Source organism: Lasioglossum baleicum, unplaced genomic scaffold, assembly GCF_051020765.1.
Source record: "Lasioglossum baleicum unplaced genomic scaffold, iyLasBale1 scaffold0051, whole genome shotgun sequence".
Taxonomy (NCBI): domain Eukaryota; kingdom Metazoa; phylum Arthropoda; class Insecta; order Hymenoptera; family Halictidae; genus Lasioglossum; species Lasioglossum baleicum.
This window is the reverse complement of record NW_027469111.1, coordinates 224,021-241,851: the sequence shown is the minus strand read 5'-3', so window position 1 is coordinate 241,851 and position 17,831 is coordinate 224,021.

Sequence of the window (17,831 nt, the reverse complement as noted above, 5' to 3'; positions counted from 1 at the left end):
CCCTCCCCCCGTCCCGCCCCCCTGGTCGACCCGCGTAAAACTGAAAAATACGATAAAATAAAAGATAAAATCAATAAATGAAAACGTGTATAGATAAAATAGATGAAATAAAAGTCAATAAATAAATAAATAATAATATGTAAATAAATACAATGGACAAAACACAACAAACATAAGAAGGGGGGCAAAAAAAAGGGGATTAAAAGATAAAGATAAAGTTTATAATATAGAATATAAAATATATATAGAATAAAATGAAATATTATAAAATAAAAGGAGGGGGTTCGACCGGCAGGTGGCATCTTTGTAGAGGGGGGGGGGAGGGGTTTATTGCTCCACCTCGCCCCCCGCGACCTGCCCACCCCAGGGGCGCCTTAACGGCCAGCCCCTCTTGGCGGCGGTGGAAGTACTAAGTAGTCCCACCGCCGCCATTACGTCTGCGGCCCCTTACAGGGGGCCGTCGGCCTCGTCGGGGTTGCGCCTCCGATGCTAACCTCCTGGCGGAGAGGGGGCCGGCATCCCTCTCCCTTTCCGCTGCCTCCTTCTGCGTTATCACAATCTCGCAGAAGGAGGCAAACGCTGCTCTTGACGTCTCGCTGCCGATCATGTGTTCGACCACGACCGGCAACGAGAGGTCCATCCCAATAACGCCCCTTAGGTCTCTGCGCGGCGCCGACCACGCTGGACATTCTTCCAGCGTATGCCGCGCAGAGTCCTGGGCCTCCTCGCAGTGGTGGCACTGCGATCCTCCCAGTGCCAGTTATGAACACACAGTTTGTGGAAACGGCGGTATGCAGGTAATTTAACTTATGCGCATGCATTGCTGCAACTTGTGCTGTATAATTTAGAATTTTTGTTACCGCGCCATCCGATTTTTATACATGTGCAAATACTCGTACACGCTGCATTGTATTTTTTTCCGCACGCGACAAGGAGGGGACAGAGGCGAGTTCCGGCTCGCGTCTGTCCCCTCCCCCCGTCCCACCCCCAACGTCGACCCGCATAAAACTTAAAAATACGATAAAATAATAGATAAAATCAATAAATGAAAACGTGTATAGATAAAATAGATGAAATAAAAGTCAATAAATAAATAAATAATGATAAGTAAATAAATACAATGGACAATACACAACAAACATAAGAAGTGGGGCAAAATAAAGGGGATTAAAAGATAAAGATAAAATTTATAATATAGAATATAAAATATATATAGGATAAAATGAAATATTATAAAATAAAAGGAGGGGGGTCGACCGGAAGGTCTCATCTTTGTAGAGGGGGGGAGGGGATTATTGCTCCACCTCGCCTCCCGCAACCTGCCCACGCCGGGGGCGCCTTAACGGCCAGTCCCCCTTGGCGGCGGTGGAAGTACTAAGTAGTCGCACCGCCGCCATTACGTCTGCGGCCCCTTACAGGGGGCCGTCGACCTCGTCGAGGTTGGCCCCGCCGATGCTAACCACCTGGCGGAGAGGGGGCCGGCTTCCCTCTCCCTTTCCGCTGGCTCCTTCTGCGTTATCACAATCTCGCAAAAGGAGGCAAACGCTGCTCTTGACCTCTCGCTGCCGATCATGTGGTCGACCACGACCGGCAACGAGAGGTCCATACCAATAACGCCCCTTAGGTCTCTGTGCGGTGCCGACCACGCTGGACATTCTTCCAGCGTATGCCGCGCAGAGTCCTGGGCCTCCTCGCAGTGGTGGCACTGCGATCCTCCCAGTGCCAGATATGAACACACAGTTTGAGGAAACGGCGGTATGTAGGTAATTTAACTTATGCGCATGCATTGCTGCAACTTGTGCTGTATAATTTAGAATTTTTGTTACCGCGCCATCCGATTTTTATACATGTGCAAGTACTCGTACACGCTGCATTGTATTTTTTTCCGCACGCGACAAGGAGGGGACAGAGGCGAGTTCCGGCTCGCGTCTGTCCCCTCCCCCCGTCCCACCCCCAACGTCGACCCGCATAAAACTTAAAAATACGATAAAATAATAGATAAAATCAATAAATGAAAACGTGTATAGATAAAATAGATAAAATGAAAGTCAATAAATAAATAAATAATAATAAGTAAATAAATACAATGGACAAAACACAACAAACATAAGAAGTGGGGCAAAATAAAGGGGATTAAAAGATAAAGATAAAATTTATAATATAGAATATAAAATATATATAGGATAAAATGAAATATTATAAAATAAAAGGAGGGGGGTCGACCGGCAGGTCTCATCTTTGTAGAGGGGGGGAGGGGATTATTGCTCCACCTCGCCTCCCGCGACCTGCCCACGCCGGGGGCGCCTTAACGGCCAGTCCCCCTTGGCGGCGGTGGAAGTACTAAGTAGTCGCACCGCCGCCATTACGTCTGCGGCCCCTTACAGGGGGCCGTCGACCTCGTCGAGGTTGGCCCCACCGATGCTAACCACCTGGCGGAGAGGGGGCCGGCTTCCCTCTCCCTTTCCGCTGCCTCCTTCTGCGTTATCACAATCTCGCAAAAGGAGGCAAACGCTGCTCTTGACCTCTCGCTGCCGATCATGTGGTCGACCACGACCGGCAACGAGAGGTCCATACCAATAACGCCCCTTAGGTCTCTGTGCGGTGCCGACCACGCTGGACATTCTTCCAGCGTATGCCGCGCAGAGTCCTGGGCCTCCTCGCAGTGGTGGCACTGCGATCCTCCCAGTGCCAGTTATGAACACACAGTTTGAGGAAACGGCTGTATGCAGGTAATTTAACTTATGCGCATGCATTGCTGCAACTTGTGCTATATAATTTAGAATTTTTGTTACCGCGCCATCCGATTTTTATACATGTGCAAATACTCGTACACGCTGCATTGTATTTTTTTCCGCACGCGACAAGGAGGGGACAGAGGCGAGTTCCGGCTCGCGTCTGTCCCCTCCCCCCGTCCCACCCCCAACGTCGACCCGCATAAAACTTAAAAATACGATAAAATAATAGATAAAATCAATAAATGAAAACGTGTATAGATAAAATAGATAAAATGAAAGTCAATAAATAAATAAATAATAATAAGTAAATAAATACAATGGACAAAACACAACAAACATAAGAAGTGGGGCAAAATAAAGGGGATTAAAAGATAAAGATAAAATTTATAATATAGAATATAAAATATATATAGGATAAAATGAAATATTATAAAATAAAAGGAAGGGGGTCGACCGGCAGGTCTCATCTTTGTAGAGGGGGGGAGGGGATTATTGCTCCACCTCGCCTCCCGCGACCTGCCCACGCCGGGGGCGCCTTAACGGCCAGTCCCCCTTGGCGGCGGTGGAAGTACTAAGTAGTCCCACCGCCGCCATTACGTCTGCGGCCCCTTACAGGGGGCCGTCGACCTCGTCGAGGTTGGCCCCACCGATGCTAACCACCTGGCGGAGAGGGGGCCGGCTTCCCTCTCCCTTTCCGCTGCCTCCTTCTGCGTTATCACAATCTCGCAAAAGGAGGCAAACGCTGCTCTTGACCTCTCGCTGCCGATCATGTGGTCGACCACGACCGGCAACGAGAGGTCCATACCAATAACGCCCCTTAGGTCTCTGTGCGGTGCCGACCACGCTGGACATTCTTCCAGCGTATGCCGCGCAGAGTCCTGGGCCTCCTCGCAGTGGTGGCACTGCGATCCTCCCAGTGCCAGTTATGAACACACAGTTTGAGGAAACGGCTGTATGCAGGTAATTTAACTTATGCGCATGCATTGCTGCAACTTGTGCTGTATAATTTAGAATTTTTGTTACCGCGCCATCCGATTTTTATACATGTGCAAATACTCGTACACGCTGCATTGTATTTTTTTCCGCACGCGACAAGGAGGGGACAGAGGCGAGTTCCGGCTCGCGTCTGTCCCCTCCCCCCGTCCCACCCCCAACGTCGACCCGCATAAAACTTAAAAATACGATAAAATAATAGATAAAATCAATAAATGAAAACGTGTATAGATAAAATAGATAAAATGAAAGTCAATAAATAAATAAATAATAATAAGTAAATAAATACAATGGACAAAACACAACAAACATAAGAAGTGGGGCAAAATAAAGGGGATTAAAAGATAAAGATAAAATTTATAATATAGAATATAAAATATATATAGGATAAAATGAAATATTATAAAATAAAAGAGGGGGGTCGACCGGCAGGTCTCATCTTTGTAGAGGGGGGGAGGGGATTATTGCTCCACCTCGCCTCCCGCGACCTGCCCACGCCGGGGGCGCCTTAACGGCCAGCCCCCCTTGGCGGCGGTGGAAGTATTAAGTAGTCCCACCGCCGCCATTACGTCTGCGGCCCCTTACAGGGGGCCGTCGACCTCGTCGAGGTTGGCCCCGCCGATGCTAACCACCTGGCGGAGAGGGGGCCGGCTTCCCTCTCCCTTTCCGCTGCCTCCTTCTGCGTTATCACAATCTCGCAGAAGGAGGCAAGCGCTGCTCTTGACCTCTCGCTGCCGATCATGTGGTCGACCACGACCGGCAACGAGAGGTCCATACCAATAACGCCCCTTAGGTCTCTGTGCGGTGCCGACCACGCTGGACATTCTTCCAGCGTATGCCGCGCAGAGTCCTGGGCCTCCTCGCAGTGGTGGCACTGCGATACTCCCAGTGCCAGTTATGAACACACAGTATGTGGAAACGGCGGTATGCAGGTAATTTAACTTATGCGCATGCATTGCTGCAACTTGTGCTGTATAATTTAGAATTTTTGTTACCGCGCCATCCGATTTTTATACATGTGCAAATACTCGTACACGCTGCATTGTATTTTTTTCCGCACGCGACAAGGAGGGGACAGAGGCGAGTTCCGGCTCGCGTCTGTCCCCTCCCCCCGTCCCGCCCCCCACGTCGACCCGCATAAAACTTAAAAATACGATAAAATAATAGATAAAATCAATAAATGAAAACGTGTATAGATAAAATAGATAAAATAAAAGTCAATAAATAAATAAATAATAATAAGTAAATAAATACAATGGACAAAACACAACAAACATAAGAAGGGGGGGCAAAATAAAGGGGATTAAAAGATAAAGATAAAATTTATAATATAGAATATAAAATATATATAGGATAAAATGAAATATTATAAAATAAAAGGAGGGGGATCCACCGGCAGGTCTCATCTTTGTAGAGGGGGGGAGGGGATTATTGCTCCACCTCGCCCCCCGCGACCTGCCCACCTCAGGGGCGCCTTAACGGCCAGCCCCCCTTGGCGGCGGTGGAAGTACTAAGTAGTCCCACCGCCGCCATTACGTCTGCGGCCCCTTACAGGGGACCGTCGGCCTCGTCGGGGTTGCCCCGCCGATGCTAGCCTCCTGGCGGAGAGCGGGTCGGCTTCCCTCTCCCTTTCCGCTGCCTCCTTCTGCGTTATCACAATCTCGCAGAAGGAGGCAAACGCTGCTCTTGACCTCTCGCTGCCGATCATGTGGTCGACCACGACCGGCAACGAGAGGTCCATCCCAATAACGCCCCTTAGCTCTCTGCGCGGTGCCGACCACGCTGGACATTCTTCCAGCGTATGCCGCGCAGAGTCCTGGGCCTCCTCGCAGTGGTGGCACTGCGATCCTCCCAGTGCCAGTTATGAACACACAGTTTGAGGAAACGGCTGTATGCAGGTTATTTAACTTATGCGCATGCATTGCTGCAACTTGTGCTGTATAATTTAGAATTTTTGTAACCGCGCCATCCGATTTTTATACATGTGCAAATACTCGTACACGCTGCATTGTATTTTTTTCCGCACGCGACAAGGAGGGGACAGAGGCGAGTTCCGGCTCGCGTCTGTACCCTCCCACCGTCCCAACCCCCACGTCGACCCGCATAAAACTTAAAAATACGATAAAATAATAGATAAAATCAATAAATGAAAACGTGTATAGATAAAATAGATAAAATAAAAGTCAATAAATAAATAAATAATAATAAGTAAATAAATACAATGGACAAAACACAACAAACATAAGAAGAGGGGGCAAAATAAAGGGGATTAAAAGATAAAGATAAAATTTATAATATAGAATATAAAATGTATATAGGATAAAATGAAATATTAAAAAATAAAAGGAGGGGGATCGACCGGCAGGTCTCATCTTTGTAGAGGGGGGAGGGGATTATTGCTCCACCTCGCCCCCCGCGACCTGCCCACCTCAGGGGCGCCTTAACGGCCAGCCCCCCTTGGCGGCGGTGGAAGTACTAAGTAGTCCCACCGCCGCCATTACGTCTGCGGCCCCTTAGAGGGGGCCGTCGGCCTCGTCGGGGTTGCCCCGCCGATGCTAGCCTCCTGGTGGAGAGCGGGTCGGCTTCCCTCTCCCTTTCCGCTGCCTCCTTCTGCGTTATCACAATCTCGCAGAAGGAGGCAAACGCTGCTCTTGACCTCTCGCTGCCGATCATGTGGTCGACCACGACCGGCAACGAGAGGTCCATCCCAATAACGCCCCTTAGGTCTCTGCGCGGCGCCGACCACGCTGGACATTCTTCCAGCGTATGCCGCGCAGAGTCCTGGGCCTCCTCGCAGTGGTGGCACTGCGATACTCCCAGTGCCAGTTATGAACACACAGTATGTGGAAACGGCGGTATGCAGGTAATTTAACTTATGCGCATGCATTGCTGCAACTTGTGCTGTATAATTTAGAATTTTTGTTACCGCGCCATCCGATTTTTATACATGTGCAAATACTCGTACACGCTGCATTGTATTTTTTTCCGCACGCGACAAGGAGGGGACAGAGGCGAGTTCCGGCTCGCGTCGGTCCCCTCCCCCCGTCCCGCCCCCCACGTCGACCCGCATAAAACTTAAAAATACGATAAAATAATAGATAAAATCAATAAATGAAAACGTGTATAGATAAAATAGATAAAATAAAAGTCAATAAATAAATAAATAATAATAAGTAAATAAATACAATGGACAAAACACAACAAACATAAGAAGGGGGGGCAAAATAAAGGGGATTAAAAGATAAAGATAAAATTTATAATATAGAATATAAAATATATATAGGATAAAATGAAATATTATAAAATAAAAGGAGGGGGATCCACCGGCAGGTCTCATCTTTGTAGAGGGGGGGAGGGGATTATTGCTCCACCTCGCCCCCCGCGACCTGCCCACCTCAGGGGCGCCTTAACGGCCAGCCCCCCTTGGCGGCGGTGGAAGTACTAAGTAGTCCCACCACCGCCATTACGTCTGCGGCCCCTTACAGGGGACCGTCGGCCTCGTCGGGGTTGCCCCGCCGATGCTAGCCTCCTGGCGGAGAGCGGGTCGGCTTCCCTCTCCCTTTCCGCTGCCTCCTTCTGCGTTATCACAATCTCGCAGAAGGAGGCAAACGCTGCTCTTGACCTCTCGCTGCCGATCATGTGGTCGACCACGACCGGCAACGAGAGGTCCATCCCAATAACGCCCCTTAGGTCTCTGCGCGGTGCCGACCACGCTGGACATTCTTCCAGCGTATGCCGCGCAGAGTCCTGGGCCTCCTCGCAGTGGTGGCACTGCGATCCTCCCAGTGCCAGTTATGAACACACAGTTTGAGGAAACGGCTGTATGCAGGTTATTTAACTTATGCGCATGCATTGCTGCAACTTGTGCTGTATAATTTAGAATTTTTGTTACCGCGCCATCCGATTTTTATACATGTGCAAATACTCGTACACGCTGCATTGTATTTTTTTCCGCACGCGACAAGGAGGGGACAGAGGCGAGTTCCGGCTCGCGTCTGTCCCCTCCCCCCGTCCCAACCCCCACGTCGACCCGCATAAAACTTAAAAATACGATAAAATAATAGATAAAATCAATAAATGAAAACGTGTATAGATAAAATAGATAAAATAAAAGTCAATAAATAAATAAATAATAATAAGTAAATAAATACAATGGACAAAACACAACAAACATAAGAAGAGGGGGCAAAATAAAGGGGATTAAAAGATAAAGATAAAATTTATAATATAGAATATAAAATGTATATAGGATAAAATGAAATATTATAAAATAAAAGGAGGGGGATCGACCGGCAGGTCTCATCTTTGTAGAGGGGGGAGGGGATTATTGCTCCACCTCGCCCCCCGCGACCTGCCCACCTCAGGGGCGCCTTAACGGCCAGCCCCCCGTGGCGGCGGTGGAAGTACTAAGTAGTCCCACCGCCGCCATTACGTCTGCGGCCCCTTAGAGGGGGCCGTCGGCCTCGTCGGGGTTGCCCCGCCGATGCTAGCCTCCTGGTGGAGAGCGGGTTGGCTTCCCTCTCCCTTTCCGCTGCCTCCTTCTGCGTTATCACAATCTCGCAGAAGGAGGCAAACGCTGCTCTTGACCTCTCGCTGCCGATCATGTGGTCGACCACGACCGGCAACGAGAGGTCCATACCAATAACGCCCCTTAGGTCTCTGTGCGGTGCCGACCAAGCTGGACATTCTTCCAGCGTATGCCGCGCAGAGTCCTGGGCCTCCTCGCAGTGGTGGCACTGCGATCCTCCCAGTGCCAGTTATGAACACACAGTTTGAGGAAACGGCTGTATGCAGGTAATTTAACTTATGCGCATGCATTGCTGCAACTTATGCTGTATAATTTAGAATTTTTGTAACCGCGCCATCCGATTTTTATACATGTGCAAATACTCGTACACGCTGCATTGTATTTTTTTCCGCACGCGACAAGGAGGGGACAGAGGCGAGTTCCGGCTCGCGTCTGTCCCCTCCCCCCGTCCCAACCCCCACGTCGACCCGCATAAAACTTAAAAATACGATAAAATAATAGATAAAATCAATAAATGAAAACGTGTATAGATAAAATAGATAAAATAAAAGTCAATAAATAAATAAATAATAATAAGTAAATAAATACAATGGACAAAACACAACAAACATAAGAAGAGGGGGCAAAATAAAGGGGATTAAAAGATAAAGATAAAAATTATAATATAGAATATAAAATGTATATAGGATAAAATGAAATATTATAAAATAAAAGGAGGGGGATCGACCGCCAGGTCTCATCTTTGTAGAGGGGGGAGGGGATTATTGCTCCACCTCGCCCCCCGCGACCTGCCCACCTCAGGGGCGCCTTAACGGCCAGCCCCCCTTGGCGGCGGTGGAAGTACTAAGTAGTCCCACCGCCGCCATTACGTCTGCGGCCCCTTAGAGGGGGCCGTCGGCCTCGTCGGGGTTGCCCCGCCGATGCTAGCCTCCTGGTGGAGAGCGGGTCGGCTTCCCTCTCCCTTTCCGCTGCCTCCTTCTGCGTTATCACAATCTCGCAGAAGGAGGCAAACGCTGCTCTTGACCTGTCGCTGCCGATCATGTGGTCGACCACGACCGGCAACGAGAGGTCCATACCAATAACGCCCCTTAGGTCTCTGTGCGGTGCCGACCAAGCTGGACATTCTTCCAGCGTATGCCGCGCAGAGTCCTGGGCCTCCTCGCAGTGGTGGCACTGCGATCCTCCCAGTGCCAGTTATGAACACACAGTTTGAGGAAACGGCTGTATGCAGGTAATTTAACTTATGCGCATGCATTGCTGCAACTTGTGCTGTATAATTTAGAATTTTTGTCACCGCGCCATACGATTTTTATACATGTGCAAATACTCGTACACGCTGCATTGTATTTTTTTCCGCACGCGACAAGAAGGGGACAGAGGCGAGTTTCGGCTCGCGTCTGTCCCCTCCCCCGTCACACCCCCAACGTCGACCCGCATAAAACTTAAAAATACGATAAAATAATAGATAAAATCAATAAATGAAAACGTGTATAGATAAAATAGATAAAATGAAAGTCAATAAATAAATAAATAATAATAAGTAAATAAATACAATGGACAAAACACAACAAACATAAGAAGAGGGGGCAAAATAAAGGGGATTAAAAGATAAAGATAAAATTTATAATATAGAATATAAAATGTATATAGGATAAAATGAAATATTATAAAATAAAAGGAGGGGGATCGACCGGCAGGTCTCATCTTTGTAGAGGGGGGGAGGGGATTATTGCTCCACCTCGCCCCCCGCGACCTGCCCACCTCAGGGGCGCCTTAACGGCCAGCCCCCCGTGGCGGCGGTGGAAGTACTAAGTAGTCCCACCGCCGCCATTACGTCTGCGGCCCCTTAGAGGGGGCCGTCGGCCTCGTCGGGGTTGCCCCGCCGATGCTAGCCTCCTGGTGGAGAGCGGGTTGGCTTCCCTCTCCCTTTCCGCTGCCTCCTTCTGCGTTATCACAATCTCGCAGAAGGAGGCAAACGCTGCTCTTGACCTCTCGCTGCCGATCATGTGGTCGACCACGACCGGCAACGAGAGGTCCATACCAATAACGCCCCTTAGGTCTCTGTGCGGTGCCGACCAAGCTGGACATTCTTCCAGCGTATGCCGCGCAGAGTCCTGGGCCTCCTCGCAGTGGTGGCACTGCGATCCTCCCAGTGCCAGTTATGAACACACAGTTTGAGGAAACGGCTGTATGCAGGTAATTTAACTTATGCGCATGCATTGCTGCAACTTATGCTGTATAATTTAGAATTTTTGTAACCGCGCCATCCGATTTTTATACATGTGCAAATACTCGTACACGCTGCATTGTATTTTTTTCCGCACGCGACAAGGAGGGGACAGAGGCGAGTTCCGGCTCGCGTCTGTCCCCTCCCCCCGTCCCAACCCCCACGTCGACCCGCATAAAACTTAAAAATACGATAAAATAATAGATAAAATCAATAAATGAAAACGTGTATAGATAAAATAGATAAAATAAAAGTCAATAAATAAATAAATAATAATAAGTAAATAAATACAATGGACAAAACACAACAAACATAAGAAGAGGGGGCAAAATAAAGGGGATTAAAAGATAAAGATAAAAATTATAATATAGAATATAAAATGTATATAGGATAAAATGAAATATTATAAAATAAAAGGAGGGGGATCGACCGCCAGGTCTCATCTTTGTAGAGGGGGGAGGGGATTATTGCTCCACCTCGCCCCCCGCGACCTGCCCACCTCAGGGGCGCCTTAACGGCCAGCCCCCCTTGGCGGCGGTGGAAGTACTAAGTAGTCCCACCGCCGCCATTACGTCTGCGGCCCCTTAGAGGGGGCCGTCGGCCTCGTCGGGGTTGCCCCGCCGATGCTAGCCTCCTGGTGGAGAGCGGGTCGGCTTCCCTCTCCCTTTCCGCTGCCTCCTTCTGCGTTATCACAATCTCGCAGAAGGAGGCAAACGCTGCTCTTGACCTGTCGCTGCCGATCATGTGGTCGACCACGACCGGCAACGAGAGGTCCATACCAATAACGCCCCTTAGGTCTCTGTGCGGTGCCGACCAAGCTGGACATTCTTCCAGCGTATGCCGCGCAGAGTCCTGGGCCTCCTCGCAGTGGTGGCACTGCGATCCTCCCAGTGCCAGTTATGAACACACAGTTTGAGGAAACGGCTGTATGCAGGTAATTTAACTTATGCGCATGCATTGCTGCAACTTGTGCTGTATAATTTAGAATTTTTGTCACCGCGCCATACGATTTTTATACATGTGCAAATACTCGTACACGCTGCATTGTATTTTTTTCCGCACGCGACAAGAAGGGGACAGAGGCGAGTTTCGGCTCGCGTCTGTCCCCTCCCCCGTCACACCCCCAACGTCGACCCGCATAAAACTTAAAAATACGATAAAATAATAGATAAAATCAATAAATGAAAACGTGTATAGATAAAATAGATAAAATGAAAGTCAATAAATAAATAAATAATAATAAGTAAATAAATACAATGGACAAAACACAACAAACATAAGAAGTGGGGCAAAATAAAGGGGATTAAAAGATAAAGATAAAATTTATAATATAGAATATAAAATATATGTAGGATAAAATGAAATATTATAAAATAAAAGGAGGGGGGTCGACCGGCAGGTCTCATCTTTGTAGAGGGGGGGAGGGGATTATTGCTCCACCTCGCCTCCCGCGACCTGCCCACGCCGGGGGCGCCTTAACGACCAGTCCCCCTTGGCGGCGGTGGAAGTACTAAGTAGTCCCACCGCCGCCATTACGTCTGCGGCCCCTTACAGGGGGCCGTCGACCTCGTCGAGGTTGGCCCCGCCGATGCTAACCACCTGGCGGAGAGGGGGCCGGCTTCCCTCTCCCTTTCCGCTGCCTCCTTCTGCGTTATCACAATCTCGCAAAAGGAGGCAAACGCTGCTCTTGACCTCTCGCTGCCGATCATGTGGTCGACCACGACCGGCAACGAGAGGTCCATACCAATAACGCCCCTTAGGTCTCTGTGCGGTGCCGACCACGCTGGACATTCTTCCAGCGTATGCCGCGCAGAGTCCTGGGCCTCCTCGCAGTGGTGGCACTGCGATCCTCCCAGTGCCAGTTATGAACACACAGTTTGAGGAAACGGCTGTATGCAGGTAATTTAACTTATGCGCATGCATTGCTGCAACTTGTGCTGTATAATTTAGAATTTTTGTTACCGCGCCATCCGATTTTTATACATGTGCAAATACTCGTACACGCTGCATTGTATTTTTTTCCGCACGCGACAAGGAGGGGACAGAGGCGAGTTCCGGCTCGCGTCTGTCCCCTCCCCCCGTCCCGCCCCCCAGGTCGGCCCGCATAAAACTTAAAAATACGATAAAATAATAGATAAAATGAATAAATGAAAACGTGTATAGATAAAATAGATAAAATAAAAGTCAATAAATAAATAAATTATAATAAATAAATAAATATACTGGACAAAACACAACAAACATAAGAAGGGGTGGCAAAATAAAGGGGATTAAAAGATAAAGATAAAATTTATAATATAGAATATAAAATATATATAGGACAAAATGAAATATTAAAAAATAAAAGGAGGGGGGTCGACCGGCAGGTCTCATCTTTGTAGAGGGGGGGGAGGGGATTATTGCTCCACCTCGCCCCCCGCGACCTGCCCACCCCAGGGGCGCCTTAACGGCCAGCCCCTCTTGGCGGCGGTGGAAGTACTAAGTAGTCCCACCGCAGCCATTACGTCTGCGGCCCCTTACAGGGGGCCGTCGGCCTCGTCGGGGTTGCGCCGCCGATGCTAACCACCTGGCGGAGAGGGGGCCGGCTTCCCTCTCCCTTTCCGCTGCCTCCTTCTGCGTTATCACAATCTCGCAGAAGGAGGCAAACGCTGCTCTTGACGTCTCGCTGCCGATCATGTGTTCGACCACGACCGGCAACGAGAGGTCCATCCCAATAACGCCCCTTAGGTCTCTGCGCGGCGCCGACCACGCTGGACATTCTTCCAGCGTATGCCGCGCAGAGTCCTGGGCCTCCTCGCAGTGGTGGCACTGCGATCCTCCCAGTGCCAGTTATGAACACACAGTTTGTGGAAACGGCGGTATGCAGGTAATTTAACTTATGCGCATGCATTGCTGCAACTTGTGCTGTATAATTTAGAATTTTTGTTACCGCGCCATCCGATTTTTATACATGTGCAAATACTCGTACACGCTGCATTGTATTTTTTTCCGCACGCGACAAGGAGGGGACAGAGGCGAGTTCCGGCTCGCGTCTGTCCCCTCCCCCCGTCCCGCCCCCCAGGTCGGCCCGCATAAAACTTAAAAATACGATAAAATAATAGATAAAATCAATAAATGAAAACGTGTATAGATAAAATAGATAAAATAAAAGTCAATAAATAAATAAATTATAATAAATAAATAAATATACTGGACAAAACACAACAAACATAAGAAGGGGTGGCAAAATAAAGGGAATTAAAAGATAAAGATAAAATTTATAATATAGAATATAAAATATATATAGGACAAAATGAAATATTAAAAAATAAAAGGAGGGGGGTCGACCGGCAGGTCTCATCTTTGTAGAGGGGGGGGAGGGGATTATTGCTCCACCTCGCCCCCCGCGACCTGCCCACCCCAGGGGCGCCTTAACGGCCAGCCCCTCTTGGCGGCGGTGGAAGTACTAAGTAGTCCCACCGCCGCCATTACGTCTGCGGCCCCTTCCAGGGGGCCGTCGGCCTCGTCGGGGTTGCGCCGCCGATGCTAACCTCCTGGCGGAGAGGGGGCCGGCATCCCTCTCCCTTTCCGCTGCCTCCTTCTGCGTTATCACAATCTCGCAGAAGGAGGCAAACGCTGCTCTTGACGTCTCGCTGCCGATCATGTGTTCGACCACGACCGGCAACGAGAGGTCCATCCCAATAACGCCCCTTAGGTCTCTGCGCGGCGCCGACCACGCTGGACATTCTTCCAGCGTATGCCGCGCAGAGTCCTGGGCCTCCTCGCAGTGGTGGCACTGCGATCCTCCCAGTGCCAGTTATGAACACACAGTTTGTGGAAACGGCGGTATGCAGGTAATTTAACTTATGCGCATGCATTGCTGCAACTTGTGCTGTATAATTTAGAATTTTTGTTACCGCGCCATCCGATTTTTATACATGTGCAAATACTCGTACACGCTGCATTGTATTTTTTTCCGCACGCGACAAGGAGGGGACAGAGGCGAGTTCCGGCTCGCGTCTGTCCCCTCCCCCCGTCCCGCCCCCCAGGTCGGCCCGCATAAAACTTAAAAATACGATAAAATAATAGATAAAATCAATAAATGAAAACGTGTATAGATAAAATAGATAAAATAAAAGTCAATAAATAAATAAATTATAATAAATAAATAAATATACTGGACAAAACACAACAAACATAAGAAGGGGTGGCAAAATAAAGGGGATTAAAAGATAAAGATAAAATTTATAATATAGAATATAAAATATATATAGGACAAAATGAAATATTAAAAAATAAAGGAGGGGGGTCGACCGGCAGGTCTCATCTTTGTAGAGGGGGGGGAGGGGATTATTGCTCCACCTCGCCCCCCGCGACCTGCCCACCCCAGGGGCGCCTTAACGGCCAGCCCCTCTTGTCGGCGGTGGAAGTACTAAGTAGTCCCACCGCCGCCATTACGTCTGCGGCCCCTTACAGGGGGCCGTCGGCCTCGTCGGGTTTGCGCCGCCGATGCTAACCTCCTGGCGGAGAGGGGGCCGGCATCCCTCTCCCTTTCCGCTGCCTCCTTCTGCGTTATCACAATCTCACAGAAGGAGGCAAACGCTGCTCTTGACGTCTCGCTGCCGATCATGTGTTCGACCACGACCGGCAACGAGAGGTCCATACCAATAACGCCCCTTAGGTCTCTGTGCGGTGCCGACCACGCTGGACATTCTTCCAGCGTATGCCGCGCAGAGTCCTGGGCCTCCTCGCAGTGGTGGCACTGCGATCCTCCCAGTGCCAGTTATGAACACACAGTTTGAGGAAACGGCTGTATGCAGGTAATTTAACTTATGCGCATGCATTGCTGCAACTTGTGCTGTATAATTTAGAATTTTTGTTACCGCGCCATCCGATTTTTATACATGTGCAAATACTCGTACACGCTGCATTGTATTTTTTTCCGCACGCGACAAGGAGGGGACAGAGGCGAGTTCCGGCTCGCGTCTGTCCCCTCCCCCCGTCCCGCCCCCCAGGTCGGCCCGCATAAAACTTAAAAATACGATAAAATAATAGATAAAATGAATAAATGAAAACGTGTATAGATAAAATAGATAAAATAAAAGTCAATAAATAAATAAATTATAATAAATAAATAAATATACTGGACAAAACACAACAAACATAAGAAGGGGTGGCACAATAAAGGGGATTAAAAGATAAAGATAAAATTTATAATATAGAATATAAAATATATATAGGACAAAATGAAATATTAAAAAATAAAAGGAGGGGGGTCGACCGGCAGGTCTCATCTTTGTAGAGGGGGGGGAGGGGATTATTGCTCCACCTCGCCCCCCGCGACCTGCCCACCCCAGGGGCGCCTTAACGGCCAGCCCCTCTTGGCGGCGGTGGAAGTACTAAGTAGTCCCACCGCCGCCATTACGTCTGCGGCCCCTTACAGGGGGCCGTCGGCCTCGTCGGGGTTGCGCCGCCGATGCTAACCACCTGGCGGAGAGGGGGCCGGCTTCCCTCTCCCTTTCCGCTGCCTCCTTCTGCGTTATCACAATCTCGCAGAAGGAGGCAAACGCTGCTCTTGACGTCTCGCTGCCGATCATGTGTTCGACCACGACCGGCAACGAGAGGTCCATCGCAATAACGCCCCTTAGGTCTCTGCGCGGCGCCGACCACGCTGGACATTCTTCCAGCGTATGCCGCGCAGAGTCCTGGGCCTCCTCGCAGTGGTGGCACTGCGATCCTCCCAGTGCCAGTTATGAACACACAGTTTGTGGAAACGGCGGTATGCAGGTAATTTAACTTATGCGCATGCATTGCTGCAACTTGTGCTGTATAATTTAGAATTTTTGTTACCGCGCCATCCGATTTTTATACATGTGCAAATACTCGTACACGCTGCATTGTATTTTTTTCCGCACGCGACAAGGAGGGGACAGAGGCGAGTTCCGGCTCGCGTCTGTCCCCTCCCCCCGTCCCGCCCCCCAGGTCGGCCCGCATAAAACTTAAAAATACGATAAAATAATAGATAAAATCAATAAATGAAAACGTGTATAGATAAAATAGATAAAATAAAAGTCAATAAATAAATAAATTATAATAAATAAATAAATATACTGGACAAAACACAACAAACATAAGAAGGGGTGGCAAAATAAAGGGAATTAAAAGATAAAGATAAAATTTATAATATAGAATATAAAATATATATAGGACAAAATGAAATATTAAAAAATAAAAGGAGGGGGGTCGACCGGCAGGTCTCATCTTTGTAGAGGGGGGGGAGGGGATTATTGCTCCACCTCGCCCCCCGCGACCTGCCCACCCCAGGGGCGCCTTAACGGCCAGCCCCTCTTGGCGGCGGTGGAAGTACTAAGTAGTCCCACCGCCGCCATTACGTCTGCGGCCCCTTCCAGGGGGCCGTCGGCCTCGTCGGGGTTGCGCCGCCGATGCTAACCTCCTGGCGGAGAGGGGGCCGGCATCCCTCTCCCTTTCCGCTGCCTCCTTCTGCGTTATCACAATCTCGCAGAAGGAGGCAAACGCTGCTCTTGACGTCTCGCTGCCGATCATGTGTTCGACCACGACCGGCAACGAGAGGTCCATCCCAATAACGCCCCTTAGGTCTCTGCGCGGCGCCGACCACGCTGGACATTCTTCCAGCGTATGCCGCGCAGAGTCCTGGGCCTCCTCGCAGTGGTGGCACTGCGATCCTCCCAGTGCCAGTTATGAACACACAGTTTGTGGAAACGGCGGTATGCAGGTAATTTAACTTATGCGCATGCATTGCTGCAACTTGTGCTGTATAATTTAGAATTTTTGTTACCGCGCCATCCGATTTTTATACATGTGCAAATACTCGTACACGCTGCATTGTATTTTTTTCCGCACGCGACAAGGAGGGGACAGAGGCGAGTTCCGGCTCGCGTCTGTCCCCTCCCCCCGTCCCGCCCCCCAGGTCGGCCCGCATAAAACTTAAAAATACGATAAAATAATAGATAAAATCAATAAATGAAAACGTGTATAGATAAAATAGATAAAATAAAAGTCAATAAATAAATAAATTATAATAAATAAATAAATATACTGGACAAAACACAACAAACATAAGAAGGGGTGGCAAAATAAAGGGGATTAAAAGATAAAGATAAAATTTATAATATAGAATATAAAATATATATAGGACAAAATGAAATATTAAAAAATAAAGGAGGGGGGTCGACCGGCAGGTCTCATCTTTGTAGAGGGGGGGGAGGGGATTATTGCTCCACCTCGCCCCCCGCGACCTGCCCACCCCAGGGGCGCCTTAACGGCCAGCCCCTCTTGTCGGCGGTGGAAGTACTAAGTAGTCCCACCGCCGCCATTACGTCTGCGGCCC